Here is a 25,297-nt window from a genome sequence, read left to right on the forward strand (position 1 = left end):
ATACAACAAAAATACAATGATTTTTAAAAGCATAGTAATTATGTGACCTTTTGACATAAGAAGAAACAGCCTCACACACCACAGAATAGGCCTCCCAAGTATCATGACATTATAGAATAATTCTGTCATGTGTACCCATGGCCAGAATGCTGAGTAATTCAGAAAATGTTACATTAATTTAGTCCCCTCCAGAGAGATAGCAAAATCTACAGTGGATTTCAGAAACATAACTATCCAAAAAAGGCTGAATTCCTTCTAAAACTTTTCAAGTTTTCAGTGGTTAACTTGTAAGCCTCCCTTCCTGGAAAGTCCACAGAGAACTTCTCAATTGCCTCTAGTACTTGTTTATTGGCCAGCAGCAAATATTACACATGAGCTAAGCAGGACCTGAGGAAAGAGTGACACCTCGGATGACACGGTACATGCGATCTGTTCTGTCCACTTCACAGCCACTTGGGCTATTTCCCTTCTTCTGTAATGAAAGCCCCTCCATAGCTCAGTGACTTGAAATCGTACAGCAAAGGCCACTCTTAGAAATACTGTCCCTTTAAGGCAGATGAGCTTACACAAGATAAACTTCATTAAAAAAAAAAAAAAAAAAAAGGCAGACTTACCAGAATATTTAAAAGCAAAAGAAAGGGTTCAAGTGAAAAAATGAATAAGTATAGAAGCAAACTAAAGATAAAATTTCATTTCAAAAACTTGTGTTTTCCAGGGCAGATCCACCAAGCTGTGAGAGGTCTCGGAGCCTCCCCAGAGCCATTTAAAGAGCCTGGAGCTGCCCTGAGCTGGTCCTCTTCTCTGCTTGGCTCCATGCTGGTTCTGTACTTCATGTAGATGATGCATTAACCAATCCCCCCCTCCACAGGGAAGAACATTCTGCACATTCTGTAACATTAAAGCCTACCCCTCTTTATCCAACACGAACAATAGAACATAAAAGCCATCCAGGACAAGAGGCAACCAAGGACAAAGCTAAATTACGTTTCAAAATCAAATGACAACCACCATTGCTAAGTTCCTGAAAACACAGCAAAATCCTAGCAGCTCCAATCCTCACCCGCTAGAAAACAACACAGCTAAAGAGCTAAGATATTTGAAAGAGGGTCTTTTCTCTCACAATAGAGGTGAGATGGGCGAGGAAAGAAGTTCAAAGGACTACAGAAAACTTGTGCCTGAAACAAATGAACCCTGAAGGAGATTTCAGTGAGTAAAAAACAGTACCTTATAAGTAACTGGTCTTGTCTACTCACAGCTGTTTCCAGGGCTGACTCTTGCTTAACTGTCTACTGACTTCTGTTGAAAGTTAATTCTCTTGGCAAAAAAGTACAGAGCTTGTCTGGACAAGGCTGCTTGGACATAAACCATTCCTTCCAGAGCAGTGGTAGCTGTATCTAAGTTTTCTCGGAGAAGGGGGATGTAAACCCTTCCTGCAGCTAATTTTCTTCCTTCTCCTTCCCCTCAGACTTAGTCAGTATCCTCCTCTCCCATATATTGAAGAAAGAGACAGGGAGGGAAGGAAAAAAAAAAAAAAAAAAAAAACAACTGCCAGGAAATATACCTTAAATAATGTAGTATTTGAGCATTTAGAAAAAGACAAAAAAAAAAAGAAAGAAAGAAAAGGAATAAGAAAAACTGAGAACTGGAAAAAGCACATCTGGATCTTAAATATAATTTAGCCTAATGCCCTCGTTTTATAGATAAGGAAACTTATGTCCAGAGAAAATATGATTTGTCCAAGGTCACTCTCAGAGCTTATTCGTGTGAGCTAAAAATAGTTACCAGGTTTCACAACTCCCAACTCAATGCTTGTTCTACTACCCCAGTGTACCTGAGGAAAAATGGCCTACCTTTTCCCCCCTGCATCTTTGAAAAATACCCAAATTAGTTTTCAGGGATCGGTGACACAATGACAATGTGACAACAATCTGTCCTCAGAAAAAAATACTTCCCTCCACTTTAGAATCCTTAATAATGAAATCTCTCTATAATGTCCAATTTCTTTTTTTTTTTTTAACTTAGGAAATTATCTTTCCCTTGGCTGATTTTCCAGAATATTTTTATGTCTCAGGAGGTGCTATTTTTCAGTGGTTGTGAACATCCTTTAGTCCTCACAGAGGACTCCTTCTGAAAGGGACGGTGCTGTGACAGGTGTTAGAATAATTCCTCAGTATTTCTGTCTAGTATCAGTGATACTGTGACATAACCTACTGGTATGAGGCTCTTGAACTAGAAACCCAGCAAAAATCTCCATTCCAATTTGTGAAAAATACTTTACCACACGTACAAGTTTATTCTTGACAAATTGTTTCTCTTTACAAAACAATCTTCTCAGTAGTATTTATTTATTTATTTTTAATTTCATTGGAGTATTGACTAGTATTTATTATATATTTTGTTAAATATAAGAGAAGCAACATAATGATTTTTATTTGGTGTCTTTCACATAACATGTCTTCCTTATATAGGAAGAAATTATTGTCTTACAACTGAAGGGGTGATGTCCTTATTATAATTCAAAAGTTTTTGTCTTTTCTGAAAAACATTCATTCATTCACTTATTAAAAAATACTAATTAAATAGTTATTAAACCTATTTCCTCCTTCCCTTGTGGAATATGGCGACTGATAAGCAATAGCATCTTTTAGAGAAGTACCTAGTTTTTGAATTAAATCAAAGACCTTGGATGGGAAGTAAGGCCCATTTGCTATAACTACATTTTTCTCCATTCCCATGCACCATCAACCAGAGGCCCAAAGTTTATTTGCATCCTACCCACTGAACTTCCCCCTCTCAACAACAATCATCTAAGGGTCAGATAAGCTAAATTATGAAGTGTCTCGGATTAAAACTGCTCTGGTCACTATTAATTTTACTATTTGACCTGGCTCCTTAAAATATCAATGGTAAAACTACTTTAAAATTAAGACACAATCAGCTAACTGCTCAGATCATTTAGGGCCCATTTTCAAATTGTTACTCATTACTGAGCCCAGAAATTCCCTGTTTGGTTTTGATATTTCTCATCTACTTTTAAGACCCCATTGTATCTGCTCTTGTCCTGGTCTTTGGCCAAAGGCAATGTAATCGTGACCAAATAATTACGAAAATATACCGTTAAAAATGAAATTGGATTAGATTTTTTGAAATCCATTTTCCAAAATGCTGAGTACTTAATTGGTACCATATGAATTTTCCAACCCTGACATACAAACAATTTATATTCAGAACACACAAATGTTGAGAGAGAAATCTTGTAAAACCATACTTGCTTGGTGCTTCCTGACGCAATGGCAGGAGGCTATTCTCTTTTATTCTCAATTAATTTCATCTGAGCTCCACTTGAAGGTAAATCCCACAGACATTAACATCTGGCGTTATACCAACACGCCAAATGTGATGAGGGTTCGACGTACTGACACATATTTCTTGGGTCTACTAAAAGTAGTCCATATTTTTCTTTTTTGCATTCAACTTTACTTTTGCTTCAAACATTCTGCCTTTTGCCTGTGAGAAGGAGCAGGAAGGAAGTATGAGTAAAACCCTGAAAGAGTAGGAGGCTGTGAGGAGACACACGGGGATTTAGACGGAATGAGTCAGGGTGATGCGGGGTTGTTGAGTGGACTCAGGAAAAAGGTGTACAGAGACATCTCGTACAAACAGGTTGTTTAGAACAGAAGGGGGCCGAGCCACAGACAATAGATTATAGGTATTGAATTCGAGAACCAAAGTCTCTTAAAATAGGCGAAGCAAAGAAAGAACCAACAATTTCGGTGACCAGTGCAAGCAACAGGAAATTGGCCCTCAAACCTACTTTGTAATTCATGACATGATTCCTTTCTACTCATTGGAAGGGAAGCAAATGCTGTCAATATGTGAATTCAACCCAAGCTAAAATAGCACAGCGATATACAACCATTGAAAACAAGTATCTTTCCTTTATATTTCGGTCCCTTGGACATACTCAAGCTTGCTTGCCCTACTCAGGGCATGCTCTGGATTTCAGGATCCTCAGAAGTGCAGAGGGGAATAGTTACTGTGCTGTGGAGACTGAACCTGTGGAGTTGCGTTGCACCGATGGGAGAAGTGCTTACAGCAGAGGTGAACGCCAGGTCAGACTGTGTTAACACAGGCAAGGCATTTGGAATTCTCTAACTCTTGGGCTCCTCCTCTCAGTTTTCAGGTTTACAGTAACGCTAGAGGAAGGCTTGGACCAAAGAATCCCAGAGAGCAGTTTTGTGATAGCAGTAAAAGGAAGTGACTGCACCAACAGCTATTAGATTATTCTGTGCTTGGGAGGAGTTGTCTTACATGGACGTTTTAACAGGGCCAGGGGACCCATGCACATGAAAAGCTCAAGCATCAACCCTCTTCAACCAATTCCAGCTCTTGCTCTTGCTCTGCTGCCCTTCTCTCACTATGCAGTCTCCTCACAACAAAGTAATCATTCTCCTCCTCATAGGCTCTGTCGGTTTCCCACCCCTCCCCTGCTTCATATGATCCAATGGTTTCCCATCACGACTCTCCTTCATCCCTTCCAATGGTGTCCCATTATTCTCTTTCTTCACCGTGTGCAAGAATTTCCCATCATTCCCTGCTCCACCCCTACAAAGGTCTCTCATCCCCCTCATCAGAAATCTAAATGTCTCGCCTTAGCCTCCTCGGCTCTTTAGAACTTCTCCCTTGTTTATCTTTCCTGCTGCCTCCCTAACCTGCTATTCCATCGCTCCAGAACGTTCCTCCCTCATATCTTCACAGAACTACTGTCTCAGCGCTCATCTCAAAGGCTTCCTCCCCCCCAAAAAGAATTTCCTGACCACTCTGGCTAACCATCCTCCCCACCACAAACTCACACTCTCTTACCTCATTTCTCTATTTTGATTTTTTCTTCATAGCACTTACCACTATCCAAAGTTATCTTTGGCTCTTTTTTCACTTATTCTTCAGTTAGTTTAAATGCTTACTGTATTTCCTCTGGAATAAGTTTTACAAAATTAGAAATGTTTCAGAAATTACAAAGAAGATCAGACACATAAGATTCAGACTTTTTTTTTGTCTTTTTGCTATTTCTTGGGCCGCTCCCACGGCATATGGAGGTTCCCAGGCTAGGGGTCGAATCGGAGCTGTAGCCACCAGCCTACACCACAGCCACAGCAACGCGGGATCCGAGCCACGTCTGCAACCTACACCACTGCTCACGGCAACGCCGGATCATCAACCCACTGAGCAAGGGCAGGGACCGAACCCGCAACCTCATGGTTCCTAGTCGGATTCGTTAACCACCGCGCCACGACGGGAACTCCCAAGATTCAGACTTTTTAAACCTCATTATTTCCAGTGTTCAGAACAGTATCACTATAAAGTAGATATTTGATAAATATTTCTTGAATGAATTATTTATAGTCTTGCCTGGGTTACTACTCTTTAGTCAACAAACATCTACCATAAGTCCATAGGCATGAAGGCGAAGACTAATCTACTTTCTCAATTGAAGGAACCCCGCAGATCTCCTCCTGGCTCGGCAGCTAGGCATCCGGGAAATAAAGAGCCTCTGGTGGGCTGTAGGTACATAGTTGTCTCTACACAAGATGTCTCTAAGTGCTTCCACTTTCTTAACACAAAGGCCAGAATACATCCTTGACTTTCCAGAATATTCCCTATGGCTATATGGACCTGGCTAGGCATAGAATTGCACATGCGAGCAGGTCCTGAGAACTTCTGGAGCTCTCCTTTGTTTCCTGAACGCTACAGCAGTTGTCCTTATTAAGACAGCAAATATCTCCAAACTAATTCTATCCTTTCCAGGTGGTTTCAAGAATCTCCTCTCAGCTGCCAACTCCTCAGGAGCAGAAGCTAAATCCTTGCAGTCACCACATATGTTTTCTAAATGAAAAGAGGGCAGACTAAATAATTTTAGAGAGGGGAGCTCACAGGTCATTTCAGCTCCTATCTCAGCGCTCCTCCACGCTGACTCAGAGTTCTCTTGTGAGCTGTAAATTAGATTTCCTCTCCTCTCTCATGTCCTCTTGCTTCCTAATGACCGGTTCCAGTGAGTCAGACTCTCTGGGTCCTGGGGCTCAGATGATTGTGGGATAATGTGAATGGCACAACCCTCACCGGGTCTGGTCCCATCAGCAAGGCAACGGTGTGACAGCAAGCCAAGAGAGGGTGATCCATTGTTTGCAAGAAAATGATTTTTCCCAAGCACCATAGCATCCGTCCCCATAGGTCACTCTGGTGGAGGAAATTTCTTGCCTGAGCGCCGTTGCCACTCAGTGGCAAACAACATCATTTAAGATCATTTTTGAAAAAACTACCCTTTTCTTATGGTAATGACTAAATATTAAACTAAGTAAATAAGTGCCATTTATTCAGTCAATAACTCAAAGCTACAAGTGTTAGCATTTTTTGTTTGTTTGTTTTTTGAGTTTGGTTTTTTTTTGTCTTTTTATGGCCATACCCAAAGCATATGGAAGTTCCCAGGCTAAGGGTTGAATCAGAGCTGCCGACCCACACCACAGCTCACAGCAGTGCAATGCCAGATCCTTAACACACTGAGCGAGGCCAGGGATCCAACCTGTTTCCTTACGGATATGAGCTGGGTTCGTTATCACTGAGCCACGATGGGAACTCCCCTACAAGTATTTTTTGATTGCCTTCCATGGACAAGGCCTTGTGTTAGGTCATGAGGTCTGCATAATTATTCCTTGTAGTATCACAGGATGATACTATTTCATTATCCAGAATATATAATTCCCCCAGGGAAATATGATAAAACACCCTTTATTTCCCATCCTTCCTTCCCTCCTCTCTTTCCTTCATTCCTCATTTCAATTTACTGAAGCTTGTGTTTGTTGAGTCCATGTAATGCGCAATATTTGAGAATAAGAGAAATACAAAATCTGACATCAGGAAGCCTCCTTTTGGAGATGGGAGAGTTCTACAGACTATTGGGGAAAACCGTATGGAATTACAGGAGAGCACACTGGAATTGCATGGAATTGTGATGGACAGTGAACAAAGAAGGCTTCCTTGTGGAGATGAAACCAAGGCACCTTTTGAATGAAGAAGGGGACGGAGAGGACAAATATTCCTGGCAGGAAATAGGACATACTTGGGCCACTTCAAACAGCTCTGCAGAGCTGGGATGTAGAACAAGACACAGACTGATAGATAACATATGTAGAAAGAAACATAGGCAAAAGCTAGGCCTGGGAATCTTGGTTTTCTTCCTGAAGGCAACGGAGAACAACTGCGGGGTCTGCGATATTTTGTTTTTAGAAGGCTAAGTGGAAAAAGAATTTGAGAACAAGTGGTCGAAAGGGTTGTCTACGAGGATGTTTCTTTGTCCAGCGAGGACATCATGAGCATCTGAAATTAGGTGGTAGTGACAGAGAGACAGAGATGGCTTCCAAAGACATTTACCTAAGGAGCCATGGGCAGAGGAGGATAGCCTGTGGGTTCGGCAGTGGCATTTGCACATTGAGGTCCATGGAATGACGGGCCAGTGGGGACCTGCTGTATAGCACAGGGAACTCTACCCAATATTCTGTGACGATCGAGGCGGGAAAATAATCTGAGAGAGAACGGATGTGTGCACACGTAGGACAGAATCACTCTGTTTTACAGCAGCAATAATCACAACCTTGTAAACCAACCATACTTCAAGAAAACCTTAAAAACGGAAGAAAAAAAAAAGGTACTTTAATTGCTCCACAGGAAGGAAGATGTAGAAAAGGCAAACATACTTCCAAGATCTCCACAAAATCATCAGGGAAAAAATGTATGTGGTATTAGAATTGCATGAAAATATAGTAAACCCTCATTACTAAAATGTAATAGACATTTTTCATAAGTTCTTTCCATTTACAGAATAGAAGAGGCATACGGCTGGAAAGAGTGACAGCAGAATTTGAACTCATGTCCCAAGTCCATGTGACTACAAAGCCCATATTCTTTACACTAAATTGTCCTTTTAGGTGATTATAACTTTTGGACACGTTCTTAGGCTTGGTTCACTAGGCTTGAAGACTGGAATATAATTTGGCCAGATCTTAAGAGATTCTTTAGGCAGAAATGGTCAAGTTTTCCAGGCATTAGCATGTTGGAGTTTGAGACCCCAAACACAAACAACTGTATTTTGTAATGTTTCTATGGGACTCTATGTTTATCTCCCTGCAACGCACAAATTCTTCACCAAATTCCTCTTGATAATCGAATCATTTTAAGCCTCAAAGATTTATTCACACTCTACACAAGGACAGCCAGTTGAAACCAAAATGAAAGTGGACTTGGCAGATATCCTAGTTCAAGCAAATCAAATATTGAGTTCTGAGTAGAACAGAGTTTGAAAGACAAATCAGTTTCAATGATCCTATAGAAGGGCAAGAGTTTTACCTCTTAGACACTGAAAACAGAAAGGAGCAGACAAAGCTCTAACAGGAAAAAGGCTGAGATTTGCCTTAAAGTTGGATCAGGAAAATTCCTTCTCTAGTGTATTTTACACCCATTGCAGGTAGGATAGTCATACACTGTACCATCCAAAACTTGACTCTTTGAAAATAAAAGGAGGCACTATTATACATTACAGCGGGATAGTAGATAATAACCACACCTCTTATAGACAAACCTGTAAATACACCAGCCTCCGCAGAGGTTGGCATTAAACTTGACTTTCAGATGAAGATAGTATCACAAATGAGATCCTACTGAAGTTTTAGAGCAACTGGATCCTAAAGGGAGGCAAGACAAGAAAAGTGAAGAATTTTTACATAACTTGGACGAAGTGTTCAATACATAAATGGCCAGATCGACAGAACCATTTATGATATATTAATCACTTTAGTTTCATAGTTTATTCTATCAAAAAAATGACAACAGAACAATGGACAATGACATTTCATCATAAAAGTCACATATAACAGGTGTACAGTATTTAATCTTCCGTATAAATAAGGAATCCCCATATTCTGGCTCTAAAATATAAAGATATTAGTTTAGATGGGTGCCCCTAGCTATTCTGATTGTTTAAAAAAGTGGTTAATTTGTTCCGTGGTGGCCTAGCAGTTTAAGGATCTGACATTGTCAGTGCTGCGGCATGGGTTTGATCGCTGGCCTGGGAACTTCTGCATGATGTGGGTGTGCCCCTCCCAAAATAAGCACAGGCTTTATTTTTCAATGTTTTCATCACCAGCGAGTCACTGTTAGTGAACACACCAAACTGAGTCAAATCTCAATCCATGCTGCCCTCTTGCATTTTTTTCTGAGATGAAGACATGCTTCCTTATATGGAAAAGTTCCTCCTAAGCTGGACAAAAGAAAGGATGGACACAACAGGAGAAGCAAACATCCCTGGGCACAGACAGGAGATACCAGCCACAACTAACGAGGTTTCCAACCTTGGTTCTGTCAGCAATTAGCTGGGTGACCTTGGACAAAATACTTCACTCCTTTGGGGCTTAGTGTGCTCCTCTATAAAATGAGAGGACTGAGTATGAGGCCCTTGGAGGTTCTTTCAGATGTGAAGTTTGACTATTCTCTGAGATAATTATCTCCCATATGTTTTAACTTTATTTAAGGGTTATTTATCTGTGAGGACTGGGAAGATATCTGTTGCATCACAAAGAAGTTAAATCAGCCAGTTATTGAAAAAACAACTGCAATGGTAACTTAAGATGATTTTTTTTTTAAGATTCCCAAGAATAAAAACAGGCAGTGGAGAGACATTTTATTCTTTTTGTATAATGGGAGGACTATTAGGAGTTTCTCATGAGAAAAGTCATCAGCTATAAAATGTTGAACCACATTGCGCTTAAATAATTTTTAAATATTAAGCTTCTTTGGGCTCCCCAAACACGCTGAGAATCAAGCTTCCTGAGTTTGTACAGAAAAACCATTTCTCTCAGAAGAGTAAAGCTGTTCCCTGCACTGTCATTTTTCATAAGGAAAGAATGAATCCACGTTTACAAGGCAGAGTGTTAGAAATAAATAGAGGAGGTGTCTCCCTGGGCTGGAGTCTTTGACAAGTTCTTAGATACATGAGCATGGTTCAAAAATAACAGAAACAAAATGACCATCATTCCTGTTGCTATTGAACCGAAAGCTTCAATGCCACCAAATACAAGGAATCCAGACTCTCCCCTCATATTATTTTGAATCCGTCTCAATGTAGAAATAACATATTTTCTTATACACAATACAAATACTAATGAAGATAAATATAATGTAAAATTGGCAGTTCCTACCATCTCAGCCCTCACTGATTCTAGTCTTAAGGACTAACCACTATCAACAGGTGGCTGTGCATCCATCCAGATTATCTATCTATCTATCTGTCATCTATCATCTATCCATTCTTCTATCTACACCTGTTCATATACATGTATATTTGCACATGCATACTTGTGTATATCCACAAATCCGTTTTTCAAAAGCATCCTTATTTACCTCAATTTTTGGAAATTATTAAATTCGCTTATCTCCAGAGATGGGGAAGCAAGCATAATAACAAATGTGTCTCCTTTTCTCATCATAAAATCTCTTCTCGTCTATACTTAATACTTTGGACTTAGCTACACAGCTTCTCAGGTAGCTTCAAAAAAATGCAATGGAATCCTACAAGCAGCCAAGAAGCTTAGCAAAGTGAGTACCCAATAGATTTTTACTGATGTGAATGACGATGAATCACACCCAGGACCCTAATCTCATCAATGTGAGAGAAGGTGCCACGAAATAATCACACGTGAGTTGACTTTCCTGGTATCCATTCCTCTTTTTAGCAAGTATTCAAGAATCGCTTATTTGAATGTTTCTGAAGGGTTGCTTTTGTGTGAGGATGTGTCTGTTTCAAATCTGAATTTCTGTATTTTTCTTCATCAGTATATGACCATTCGGCTCGGCAATAAAAAAATCTGACTTGAATAGACTCTTTCACCAAAAATTGGCCTCTGCAGTGTTTCTCATCATTCTAATCAGCACACTGTTGTGTCTATTAATCTCAACATCCTTGGCTGAGATTAGGAGATGTCAAGGTGTACTTCTCACAGTTCTAGAGACAAAAGCACTCCCACAGTTACTGAATCAGTAAGATATTAGCAGCAATTTTAACTTACCCAGAAAATAATTTTATTTGTCTTTGAAGTTTTGGTCAATATATTTTTTTTTTTTTTTTTGCTTTTTAGGGGCGTAGTCTCAGCATGTGGAGGTTCTCAGGCTAGGGGTCGAATTGGAGCCCAATGCTGCCTGCCCACGCCACAGGTGCAGCAATGCAGGACCTGAGCCATGCCTGCAACTTATACCACAGCTCACAACAATGCCAGATCCTTAACCCACTGAAGAAGGCCAGGGATCACACACGCAACCCCCAGCCACCAGTCGGATTCGTTTCTGCTGAACCACGATGGGACCCTCCCTCTTTTATTTGCTTTTTAGCAATATATTCTTTATATTTTCATCTTATGAAGTACCAAGTTCCTTGGTCTTGCAACAACCTTCAAGTTTGATTTCTTTCTTGAGAGTATTCAATGAATCTGTCCTCATGCATGTTAGTAATACTTCCCTACGAGCAAAACCATGTTTCAGTCACAGGGAGCGATGTTGCTAGACTTTGTTAGTGGTGACATGCAGTGTGTTTCTCTTCTTCTAACTCCATTTGTTATGGACAAGTCAATGATATTTAAAGATGTAAGAGCAGATGAGATGGCAGAAGAGTGAGTAGAGTTAGCAAAGATGAACAAGAACAGAGATCTGTGGCGCAAATGAAGTGTCAGAAGTATCAATGGAGTGTGTGTGTGTGTGTGTGTGTGTGTGTGTGTGTGTGTGGTTTATGAACACAAGAATGAGACATACATGTACTGGGATACACCCTTCAGTGAAAAACTTTGGACATGCCTGTTTTCATTCAGAGAGATGTGGGAACAGAAATAGTTGTGCAGAAGTAGAAAAGCTGCAATAAAGATATGTGTTACTATTAGGTGTTTGTAACTTTGTATTTCAGCACAAGTTCAAACTTAACAGAAACACTGTAAGAATGTTATGAACAAAATCCATATGCCCTCCACCCAGATTTACCAATTTCCATCTATCGATCTATGTATAGGCATATTATTTTTCTTTTTTTATGTTTTAATGATTTTTAATTTTTTCGATTATAACTGGTTTACAGTGTTCTGTCAATTTTCTACTGTGCAGCAAGGTGACCCAGCCACACATACATATGTACATTCTTTTTGCTCACATTATCATGCTCCCTCGTAAGTGACTAGATATAGTTCCCAGTGCTGTACAGCAGGATCCTACTGCTTATCCATTCCAAAGGCAATAGTTGGCATCTCTGAACCCCAAATTCCCAGTCCATCCCACTCCCTATTTTTCTTCTGATAAAAGAAATGTCTCAGCAATACACAATGTGGACTTCCTAAGAGCAAGGATACCTTCTTACATCACTTCAGTATAATTGTCAAAATTATGAAATTTAACACTGGTCCAATACTATCACCTAATCCACAATCCATATTCAGGTTTGCAAATCATCCCACTAATGCCCTTTAGAGCTGTCACTTCTCCATTTCAGGATCCAACTGACAGTCATGCAGAGAATGCAGTGTTCTTTTTCTCGGTGAACCCGGAATATTCCCTCCATCTTTCTTTGTCTTATATTGATCTTGCAATTTTTATGGGCACAGCACATTATTTTATAATCTGTCTCTCAGTGTGGATTGGCCTAACATTTCCTTAGGGTTATGATTCAGGTTATATATTTTTCGTAGAAATGCCAGAGAAGTGATGTTGGGTCCTTCCCATTGTATTATATCAAGAGGCGCATGTCATCAGGTGCCCTGAATGTGATCAACTGAACTCGGATCCATTTTCGTATCATACTCTTACCCACCAGTTTTTAGCAGTCATTGGTTCCTTCTGCATTTATTAGCTGTCTTCACTGTCTTGTTCAAAAAAAAAAAAGTTTTCCCATCATACCAATTTATTTATAATTTATTTCTTTATATTAATAGAAATGTGCATCTTCATTTTATTCAATTGCTTAAAACCAGTTACTGTCTTATGTTCTTTAATGTTCAAATTATTCCGGACTTGTCCAGCGGGAGCCCCTTCCGGCTCTCTTATGTCACTATCATTCTTGGAGCACTTCCTTCCGGCGTAACCAGATGTTTCAGGCTGGGTTAGACTCTCCGAGTCCCAGACGTAAATCAGTCTTCTCACCCTGATTTAACTTCATGGGGAACAGCATTTGGAAACCAAGTGCTGAACATTCTTACCACTGATTCGAGGTCCTCTCGTCAGACAGAGCTAGGGAAATTTTTCTAAAGATAGCATATGTGCACACACAGAGTATATATTTTATTTTTTAATCATACAATTCAAGTTTTCACATGGCACTGAATTCTCAGGCTTAAAAATAATGGGTGATTTAGACTTCTTTCCATCTCCTCTCCCACCTTTTCTTATATTTTCCATTACATGTTCAAAAAATAATGATGTTATCTATCTGCTTTCTGCTCCATAACCCATTTTTACCAGTTGTTTCATCTTAGTCCTACAGGTAAATTAATTCAATGTCACTGCGAGAATTTTACCACACATTCCTATTCTTGAAGGTTTGGTTTTGTTTTGCTTTTGCTTTTTAGGGCCACACCTGCGGCATATGGAGGTTGCCAGGCTACGGGTCTAATCAGAGCTATAGCTGCTGACCTACACCACAGCCACAGCAACGCCAGGTCCGAGCCACATCTGCAACGTACACCAGAGCTCAGGGCAACACCAGATCCTTAACCCTGAGCGAGGCCAGGGATCCATCTGGCAACCTCATGGTTCCTAGACGGATTCATTTCCGCTGTGCCGCGACAGGAATTCTGAGTTTTTGGTTTTGATTCATTTTTGCTTTTATGAAGTTCACATCTGAGTAATTTTTTCAAGAAGGCACAGATAGGTACGGAGAATATTTTGCTACTGTAGCTTGCTGGATATACGTTCGTTGCTATCTTTTTATTATCCTCCAGTATCTTCTGGCACTCAAAAATGTTGTGAAGAAGTGTAAAGTAAGCCTGTTTAATTTAGTTTAGTTTTTGTTTGTTTTTCTCTTTCTCTGTGACTTGATTTTATCATCTGGATGCCAGTGGAATTTTTCCTTTTCCTTGCTGCTAGATAACAGAATATGTCCAGGTATCCTGTCTGATGTCAATTCGAGGAGCCCATTTAATCTGCAGATTCAAGTACTCTTTTTAGTCTACTTTTTTTTCTTTTATTATGTCTTTAAGTGTTTTCTCTTTTCACTTGCTGATTTTTGTACTTCAGGACTACCTATTATTTCCTTCTTGCCTATCATTATTTTAATTTCTGTCTCCTCTCTGCTTTCACCACAATTATTCAAGTATTTCCTTCACTTAAAGTTCTGTCTTTTTTTATTCTAATTTATTTGTCTTTTTTAAGACCTCAATTTGCTTCCTCAACTGTGAAACTTTTTTTTTTTAAAAAATCATTCTGTCTTTCAGCTCACAGATGGAATTCACAGGGTTTTATCAGACCATGCATTTTCTTTTATAATGCATAGATAGCACAGGGTACTTACAGAGGACTTTAGATTCCTTTCTCATTTTTATCATAGGTATTTTTTCAATTTCTATGTGACAGGACATTTTCATGTGTTCTCGTCTTTCTTTGTTTTAAATTATTTTTTACTCTTATTATTTGGCTGCAGTACATTTGCAGGTTGTCATGCAATTCAGTTCACTTTGCTCCTGGTTAACACAGCAGCCGTATCTAAACAGTCTCTTTTTTTCTGAGACCAAGAACTTGAGTCTCTTTGACACTTTCCCCACCTTGTAAGAACACTGTTTATCTTTCCTTCAAAGCAAAGATGTTTCTTTAGGAAACCGGTACATTTCTTTGGCTGTACTCTCAGAATGTCTTAAGATGTTCAAGTTTAGAGCAAATCCTTTCCTCAACAGTCACTTCCAAGGGCCAAGTTATAAACAAAGTCGATGATGTAAGCAGTGCAGTATTTCATACACAAACATATACTGTATTCTCCAGTTCACACATCAGAGGCTCCTTCGTTAGACAAAAACAAGGGTAACAGAAATGCAATTCCTACCAAGAATGTCACAGTTTGGGAAGAGCTTTTCCTTCGCTCTACAATCCCGTTTGACACTTGTTCACCTCAGCTAGAAATAAGTTACTACTGCCATGACTACAATATAATACTGAAATCTGAAAGCCTGTTTTCTTTCTTCCTTAATAACTTGAACCCTCTGTGAATAGTCTACGGACCAAAGAAGAGATGCCATTTTTCTTCCCCCATCTCAGGTACTCTGGTTGGTTCTGTTGTCGTTGAGATGCTCTGTTTAAATCTCCAGTGCTTCTGGCATATGCAGATGGACTGTCTTTCTCTTCCACAGGAATGGCAGAAACTGCTGCCGTCTCACCCCACGGCATAAAGGTGACGGGCCATTCACATGGGTATCATGGCCACGTAACATACATAACAAACACCCACATAAAGATTCCAAAAAACACAGATCTACGTGAAAATGGATCCTCAGAAGCAGTGCAACCTAGAGAAATAATTCAATTCATTCAAAACCACATTAAAATATTATTGCTTGAAGACCACAACCGGTAAGGATAAAGACACCGTTTAAAACTACTTATTCAACATTAAAGTTGTGAGAAAGTTTGTGTTTGACTTTGAGAAGCAGAAAAAGGCAAATGGACCCAGTATGTAGTTTGTTTTTCTCAAGTCAGAGCTGATGAGTGACTTGAGCCATGTCTTGTCTAGTGGGAAGCACTCAGCCTAAGTGGGGAATTTTATATTTCCTTTTGTTTATGCTTTCATCCCGGGAGCTTTTTCTTCTGTTTTTCACATGCTATGACTCTTTGTCCGTGGTCCTTGGTCATGAAGGGACAAGTGCACACTCCGCCAGTGGACACAGGGCCGTGAATGGCTCGACTTCTCGGCATTTAACAACATAGGATTTACTTCAAAATGCAGGTTCTGATTCCGGCCCCAGAGCAGTGTTGAATCCAATTTCCTAACAAGCTCTCAGCTGACACTGCTGGTCAGAGGTACACTTTAAGTAGCTAGGATCTGCACACTACTGATTTGAAAGAAAAGCTGGGTTTTAATGGGCTAGAGATACTGCAGAGGCCAAGGGGCAAGGAGTTCTTTCAGTGTGTTAACCGCCCCCAGACCTTACACAAGCACAGTAGATCCCAAAACCCCCTTCCAAGGCTTTTATTTTTTTCTCCTTCCCTATATTTTCTCCCCCCTTCCCCGCTTCCCTGCCTTCTTTTTTCTTTCTTTCTTCCTTCCTTCCTTCCTTCCTTCCTTCCTTTCTTTCTTTCCTTCCTTCCTTCCTTCCTTCCTTCTTTCTCTTTCTTTTCTCTTTCTTTTTTCTTTTCTCTTCTTTCTTTCTTTTCTCTTCTCTCTTTCTTTCCTTCCTTCTTTCCTTCTTTCTTTCTATTTACTTCTCTGATACCCAGCCCCCCCGCCCCACACTTTCTTCTTCTATATATAAAAGAATGACTAAATCATAATATTCAGGATTAAGAAGTGGGAACATGACTTCGATGCATTTTCCCTCCAGGGCTTTAAGTATTTTGATTTTGCTTTACCATTGTGGATGTTATTTTAGGCATGAAAACAGATTGCAAAGAAGAGGAAATCTGACTCAACAGTAAAGTGCAGCAAATCAACATTTTTAATGTTTGCACAAACTGTAATCAGTAATTCATAATGGTGGGAAAAAACAAGTTCATACGAACAGGAAAAAAAAAAAAAACCTAAAACTAAACTCAACCTGATGCTATGGAGTGTAAATTTATTTCTGCTGTGTTCTCAACATCTTGTCACCAAAGGATCATGCTGCACATGAGGTTTCGTGTTTTGAATAAGAGTGGCCACTGATTTCTAAAAACGTACTTTCCATTTGAAAAAGCTTGTCTCTCTCTTTTAAACGTAGAATTAGACAAATTTTATGATAAATTTTTGGTTTTCACGATAAACCATACTGATTCTTACTACCTATCCTCACGATCTTCCAGTTATTTTGCTAAGTTTTGTCCCTCTGAAACTACAAATCCATAGTAATTTTTTAACTTAATTATATTTTCTTAATATATCAGAAGTTTGCTAAGAAAAAAAAGTAGATACCCACAGTTTTCTATTTAAACTACTATTGTATTTGGAGAACTAAGGGAATATAAAAACACTTTTTTTCCTTAAGAGTTTTACTATCTCTTGCTCCCAAATTTTTATATACATGTACCTTAGTGAACATTTCAACTTATTTTTTCTAGTTCTTATTTGCTAAGTATTAATTATACATTCTGAATCTATAGATCACACTTATGTGCACTGAACTTAATCTGCAAATCAAACTTCATAATTCCACTCAAGCACATTCTAATATTCCACTTACTAAACAATCCAATTTATACACCACAACAGAATTAATCTTAAATTGGCCCCACCAAATTAAGTTAAAAAGCACAGTTTTAAGCAATTGCTACCTAAAATTCTCTTTTTTCTAGATGTATAATGTATATAACCTAAGAGTTGACTTTTTTTTTTTTTTTATGGCCGCATATGTAGCATATGGAGGTTCCCAGGCTAGGGGCCCAATCAAAGCTACAGCTGCTGGCCTACACCACAGCCACAGCAATGTCAGATCCGAGCCATGTCTGTGACCTATACCACAGTTCACAGCAAGGCTGGATCCTTAACCCACTGAGAGAGGCCAGGGATCAAGCCCACATCCTTATAGATACTAGCCAGTTTCATTACTGCTGAGCCACAACGGGAACTCCCAGAGTTGACTTTCATTTAAACATTAGCTCAAGAATTAATGCATGATGTTTGATCCCTATGTTAAATCATTCATTAAAAGGCTAAACAAATAGTCCATTTTTGTTGTATGGAAACAGATGTGGTTTAAACCTCTTGAAGATAACAACCCTTGGACCAAAAGGCAAACATTTCTTGGTCTTCCTACAATAGCATATGCCTTTCACTGGGCAACAATTAAGTGTGCTTAGTTTCAATGCAAACCCATGTAGAAGAACGTAGGTTTTCTGAATTGAAAAGTGCTAGTGAGGTGCAGTATAATGAGAGATCCTTGAAAATAAAATCAGAAAAGGGGGTTCACTCCTGCCACACCAAGCTGCTAATATAAAATGCCTCTGTCCTTGTCAACATCCACAAAATGCTCCTCCACTAAGTTGCTGTTTGCATCTAGAAACAGAAAGAAGTAAGAAAATGTCCTTGGTTTCTCCTATCTGTCACAGCTGGTGGTTAAAAAAAAAAAAGCAATTACTTTAGAGGTTGGAGGAACGGAGAGGAGTCTACCTCTTGTTTCTGTAAACAGCTCGACACTAACAAAATCTCAGATCTTGCTTTTCAATCAATACCAGGCTCTGCCGTTAAAAGAACTGGGTTTCATCTGGTTAATGATATCGATACAGGTCATCTCTACGCAGAATGAAAAGGTCACTCATCAAATTGCAGGGGCTCCCTCACATTATCCTTCTCTTGGGAATGCGTTTCATTGATTGTTTACATGTCCCCGCAGAGACGCGCCTCCCTTTTAACGCAATGATTACTGCTGGGAAGTACCATCGTCAAATGTTGCCTCGTACAAGCCCTCACGTGGTAGTCAAGAGAAAAGTGGATTTCTTCAGTATATCTGTCTATGCTCATACTCTAAAATATAGCCCAGACAGACCTGGACCAATCCCAGCTCATCCCCTCATGGGCTTCATGACATTAAGCAGTTTACTCTTAACTTTTTGGATCTCCACACTTTCCTAATTTGTAAAACAGAGATAATTTTCTTTTCTTTTTTTTTTCCTTTCCATTAAAGGAAAGCTGGAGAAAAGAAAATTTGGCTTAGAGCTTTCTCGGCAGGGGAAAAAGAAAACAAAAACAACTCAATTTTTCAAGAAATCCTCAGTGTTGTCAACTTCTTGGCGTTCAGGCATTCGGCATGACACGCAATGCTGAATTCGACACTTAAAAACTCCCCAAACCCCTGCAAATCTATTGCCTCACACACCTTACAATTTATTAGGAGGGAGAGAAAATGAACATTTGAAAAATATTACTCTGATAGGGAAAATACGGAATATGCCGTCTCCTGAGGTTTCCATGCAATGTTAACATAAATATCAATCCTGTTTATTTCTGATTCGGAATTTTGTGAAAAGGCTTTTCATGCAAAAGACCCTCAAGTTTGGGAAGAAAGCATAAGTTTGTGGTCCCTTAGATGGTACTTTATTAAGTGTATCATAGACTTCTGAAAACTTAAAGGCTATCACCCCATCCGTCGTGATAATTCACGAGGGCAAAAGAGAGTTTTTAACACACTCTCTTCCTTTAGAATAAAGAAATCAGTGAACAGATAAATAAGCCAAAAATAAATGACTAAGTAATCCTGAACTCTTCCCTCTTATACTTGGAGGCTCCCGGTTCCTTGCCTTCCTGGCTGGCTGGTAGGTGGTTAGAAACCGACTCTCATCTGGGCCCCTTCCTGGGCTCCCGCCATCCTCCACCTCTTGCCATTGGTATGTGTACCCTGCTGAAGGGGCATCCGTTATTCCAGTGGCACTGAGAAGAATCTAATGGCTTTTCTGTAAATTGTCAAACTAATAGGTTTTATCACCTGGAAAATACAAGAAACAGCTGTTTATGCAAGTGCCCTAGGCACCTTAGTTCATCGTTCTTGCAAATAATATTGCGTGGGCTACAACTCTGGTTTGCTGCACTCAGGGTTTTTCTTGCTATGAGAAAATAATGGTATGGCCACCATAGCAGAATGTCAGTGATTTATCACGAGCGAGTGCTATCGTGCGTGTTTTTTCAGAACAAAATACCGACACCCAATCATTCCACTTGGAATACCGACTTCCGGCAACTATAAAATACCAGAATGTGGCAGTGGATGTGTATATATACACACACTCAAAATACTAATATAATGTTTGCAAAAGGCAAAAGTGATACTTTAAAAATATTTTATTTTACATATAAATAGGAAAATCAGCTGTTTAAAAGACAAGCTACGATGTCAGAAAGTTTTAAACATGTACTTAAAAAAAGAAAAAAGCCGTAGATACTCCAAGTTTTGATACCATGTCATCTTGGTTTTCCTTTCTTTAAAAAAAAAAGAAGAAGAAGCATTTCTGACTCACTGATCTCCACTGTGGCCCTCATTAGGCCAATTCGGAATAGAGCGAATCTCTTTATTTTAGGCACATGGGAATTCTTTGCACAAGTGTAACAGGAAATTGCTTCCCTCTCTTTTGGTGGGCCTGCTGCTGGAGGAGCTTCTGGCTGTAAAAGAAGGCTGCAGACCCTAAGTGCTAAAACATGGGCCAGACAGACCTGGACCAATCCCAGCTCATTCCCTCATGGGCTACATGACATTAGGTAGTTTACTCTTAACTTTTTAGTTCTCCTCACTGTCTTAATTTGTAAAACAGAGACAATTATCTTTTTTTTTCTTCTGTCTTTTTAGGGATGCACCCATGGCATCTGGAGGTTCCCAGGCTAGGGATCTAAACGGAGCTGTTGCTGCCGGCCTACGCCAGAGCCACAGCAACGCCAGATCCGAGCTGCATCTGCGACCTACACCCCAGCTTGCAGCAACGCCAGATCCTTAACCCACTGAGCGAGGCCAAGGATCAAACCCACAACCTCATGGTTCCTAGTCAGATTCATTTCCATGGCACCACGTTGGGACCTCCAGAGATGATAATCTATCTCACGGACGTGTTTGAAGGAATAAGGTAGAGAAAATAAGCAAAGTAGCATTGTCACCTTTAAAGAAACGACTTTCATTAATAATACTATGTGTTAATTTATGTTAATTAGGCTGGTACAGAGAAGGTCGGAAAAGGAGGAGGCTGGCAGCAGGTCGTGTTTTGTCTCTTGCATCCATCTTTCAACAACGGTCTTCCCTCCTCGTTCTCAGAAAATGTCCCCTGTGGTTTTCCGGACATGAGCCAAGTGTCCAGAGTCAAATATTATGCTCACGTGTAATTGCATGCTATAGTTTTTATATAAAAATGGAATCAAATTTCTTAATGATACCAACAATCCCACAGTTCTGTAATGCAGCTTTGCTCCTTGGAGCACATCATTTTTTTTTCTTAAATGCTGTTCTCTCTTCACCCATAACCATATGCAGTTCAACTGGAAAGCTGAGTTTAAGCAGAATCCTGAAAGATGCATCCACTGATGGGAGTATTTATACTCACTAGCAACGAAAATTTCACCATGGCCACTGGCCAACTGGCGCCGTTCTCACAAAGACAATATAAAGGCTGTGAGACATAAACAGGAACTTTGGAGCAGAAGCAAAATAGCAGTGTTGATCATAATACAGCCGTTACTATGGATTCAGTCTTTCCTCTCTACAAACACCTTCAATCCACTGGTTGGTTCACTGAGAGCTCTGCTCTCCCCAAGAAAGGAAGAGTCGGCATCCAGAAGGTTAAATCCCCTGTGATGCCGAGGTGAAAAGCGGTCCTCTCTGCCGCCGGCTCCTTGGGGTGTTCTCTGCTCCTGACACTCTCAACGTCACTGCATCACATGTACCACAGGCCTGGTGACTTCGCGCTTTTCCCATACTGCATTCATTTTTCGTTGGACCCAGACATCAGGGCTTTCTTTTCTCTTCCTTTAAAAATAATCTTCTTCCGTCTACTCAGGTTTCCAGATAGAACTTCCATTGGTTTCCCTTTAATTCCTTGCTCTCAGTTCTACAGCTCACCTTTTTTTGATTCCAACTTCCAGTTTAGAGGAACCAAAAGGAGAATTCACTTATAGAAACAAGAGGCCAATAAAGATCCAAGCGTGCCCGGGGGGGGGGGGGGGGGGGCTCTCTTAGGGTGGGATGTGGGAGACCGCTGAGAAGTTCTGGGAGCAAAGAGGTGGGAAAAGGGGAGCGTTCTCAGCTACTCGGACGTGTGAGCACACAGTGAGACTAAAGAGAGATCATCCCCAGGCTTGGAGGAAAGGCCCTAGAACTACCTTGGCTGCACTGATAAGATCTGGAGGCACATTTCTTTAACTGTGATAAAGTGTGGAATAACAAGAGGGAATCAAATCGGGAAGAACTCCAGCTATCTCCAAGCTGTTGTGATCTGAACCACTCTTGGGAGAGGTCATTGCACCTTCTATGCCACCAGGAAAGCAGGGGACCATATCCGTCCAAAAGTAATCAGACGAATGTTCCCCTCGTTACCATGTCTTCATTTTCCCTGTTGACAGAGCAAGGCCTATAGAGATCTCATTACTGTTGTTTTCCATGCTTTTGTTTGAAATCATTGATAGGCTGTTAGTAACACTGACCCATGCCTGCAAACAGATAGAGGCAGGGAGCTGAGGAGTACATTTTAGAAAGCAATTGGAACACAACAAACATGCATCTGTCAAAACTGGAAAGCCCAAAGTGTACACAGGATGCATTGGACTGTTTTTAATTTGTGAACTACTTGGGGCAAGTCAGATCTCTTCTGAGGACAACTTGTAAGAATCACTAATGTGATGGATCTTGAACTCTTCCAAGTTCTGTGCTTCTTGGCTCCAGGGCCTTCTGTTCTTCCTGCCTCCCATTATGATAGCAATTAGAGTCCACACAACATCATATGGCAATGATTTAATTGGCGTCAAATCTTGCTCCAAAGGTAAGTGTCACAGGCATTTTGGTCCAACTCCCCGCTTTTCCCGTTTGAAAGCAGATTACTCAAATAGCAGAAAGAAAATGTCATTTCTGTTGTCATATGGGAAGCTCGATGGTATAGTTAAAGAAAAGTTCAAACAGGAAATTCTAAGTTTCTTAGAACTGCATGTAAGATTCCATCCCAATATCAGAGGATGCCATTTCATAGGACTGGGACATTTACTAATAACAAGTATAAAAGCAAAATTCAGGTTAATGACTTCATCACAACTGCTGAATCCTCTTCTAGCAGGATTGCTGAATATTAAAATAATGCAAACCTGAACCACATCAATTCAACCTGACTTCAGTTCTCTCAAAGTTTAAACTTTGTGTATTATTATTGGGGATTAAAATCAGATAATCTCCTCATTGAAATAAGCTTTCAATGACGCTTAATTTAACAAAGCCATTGAATTAAACACGTTAACACTTCAATAAACTCAAACCAGAGGAAGTAAGAAAGAAAAGTTTGCCATCCTTGACGCTTTGGAGCATTCAGTTAACAAAACATATTTTCCTCTTGTCTTTACCGCCTCATCGTCTCCTGTTGAGTCAATTGCTGAAACCTGAAAATGGGGTTGGATTGTCTTTGGTCATGTCCCAACTGATGCATGGTTGAAACAAAGTTTTTGAAGACAAAAACTCCTTCTTCATTCAAAAATAAAATTGATATGACACTTTTTAAAAAATGTTGTTTGGTTTTTTTAAGGTGGCACCTGCAGCATGAGGAAGTTCCTAGGCTAGGAGTCTCATCGGAGCTGTAGCTGCCAGCCTACCCCACAGACACAGCAACACAGGATCCGAGCCTCATCTGCGACCTACACCAAGCTCTCAGCAACGCCAGATCCTTAACCCACTGAGCGAGGCCAGGGATCGAATCTGCATCCTCATGGATACTAGTTGGGTTTGTTACCTCTGAGTCACAACAGGAATTCCCAATAAGGCACATTTTAAAAATGTCAGGTTGACAGCCAACTTCTTCCCTCCTTAATGTCTGTCTTGCTTATCCCCTTGTTCCACCGCCCCTGCCACTGCTGGGCTTCACAGACTCACTTGCCCAGACCTGGACAATTTCTGCTACTCCCTAACCTGTCTCTGCCTTCAAACTTGGTCCCAGCCTTGCATAAGGAGAAGCTATTCTAATTGTGTAGCTCTGTGCAGACACCCACCAAAGCGACCACAGAATGTGTTTCAAACTTCTTAGCACCCTGCAAAAGCCTTTTCCAAGCTGGGTTCAACCTTGATGCCAGAACTGCAGCCATCCATCTCTCTTCACTAGCCAAGCAGGTATCCATTCATTACTCTATTCCTTTTTGCCAGAATGTATTCCCACTACTTTCCTTGTAAAAAAATTCCATCCGTATTTTGAGAATCTGTTCAAATGCCATTTCCCCCATTAAATCGTTCCTGACTCTTTGGCAGAAAGGGATTCCCCCCTTCTTTACGTTCTTCTGATATTTGGTTATATCTTTCTCTTCTAGTCCTTATGAAACTCTGCCCCTAAAATTATTAGTGTATAAGACCAATTTACCTAAAATGATTCTGACCCAAAGGATCCCCAGATGACACATAGAGAAAAATAGGGATTGGGATTAATATTTTCCCAGTGATACTTATGTTAAAAGCAAAATTCTACATTGGTGTATTTATCCTCAATGATCATCTGATAGCAAAATGTGGGGATGAATGTGCACTTATTTCTGTTAATTGGGAACTTAGGTGTGCGGTTGACATCATCCTGTAGGATCCACTGGAAGGAGTGTGGTAACAATAAAAAGGGCAATAAAATCATTTTTATATTTGAGTCTCACTACCAAGATTACAGAACCTCCTGTGCCTCAGTCCTCTCCTTTGCTTAGAAAGGTCCTGGCGTGGCTCATGCCTCATATTCTTTGACAGCCTTTACTGCTCTCTTGCACAGACTGCTCACTGCATTTCAGCCTCACTGTGAGCTGCACGATGACCCAAGTCCTTCTTCTCTTTTGTCTCCACCTTGTCCTCCCCACCTTCCACAAAGTTAGTGGAGCCCCTCGGGACGTTTCATAATGTCACCACGCTCGCTTCCCGCCCTCGAATATGCCACATGCCCCGAGGGGCTGGGCTCCCCTCTCCTAGCATCAAACTGCGAAACAAGATGCCCACATGCAGTCCCCAAATCTCCGCCGGGGACCACGCTGGAAAATAGTGCAAGCGATGTTCCTCCCTGAACACGCACCACCAGGATGCAGCTGGGGACCTGGGTCATTATTCAACGGAAGGGAACACCTGTTCACCTGCCGTCCCTTGGCCCCCTGTCACCCTAGTTTATTGCAGAGGTCCAGTCACTGTCCCTCATTTCTTGCTCCTGGACTTCAGGCCTCCTCCCTCAACATCTGCTCATCTGTGGCTTGATTCCCATCACGGGCAGTACCTCCGGGACCCGCATTCTCCTGGGTGCACCTGTCAGCGGCGTGGGTGACAAATACCTTGGACTTAAGAGACTTCCTGCACTCAAGCCGTCAGGTCGAACTTGTCTTTTACTTAATTTCTGTGAAACAAACACACTCACGTGAAAAGAT

The 25,297-nt window shown here is 40.5% G+C and overlaps 1 protein-coding gene across 6 annotated transcripts in view; it reads right to left on the reverse strand.

The window, feature by feature from the left end:
- The window catches only part of ARHGAP24 (Rho GTPase activating protein 24), a 476,741-nt gene that overhangs the window by 197,555 nt on the left and 253,889 nt on the right, over positions 1-25,297 (reverse strand). Inside the window, exon 1 of one of the 6 annotated variants that reach the window (XM_047799573.1) lies at positions 1,254-1,498. The exons of 4 other annotated variants lie outside the window; for them this stretch is intronic. The gene's annotated coding sequence lies outside the window, so the exon portion shown is untranslated. Of the gene's footprint in view, positions 1-1,224; positions 1,499-25,297 lie in introns of those variants that run through there. One more of the 6 variants, XM_047799570.1, reaches the window with a different exon arrangement.

This window comes from Phacochoerus africanus, chromosome 10 (assembly GCF_016906955.1).
Source record: "Phacochoerus africanus isolate WHEZ1 chromosome 10, ROS_Pafr_v1, whole genome shotgun sequence".
Classification (NCBI taxonomy): domain Eukaryota; kingdom Metazoa; phylum Chordata; class Mammalia; order Artiodactyla; family Suidae; genus Phacochoerus; species Phacochoerus africanus.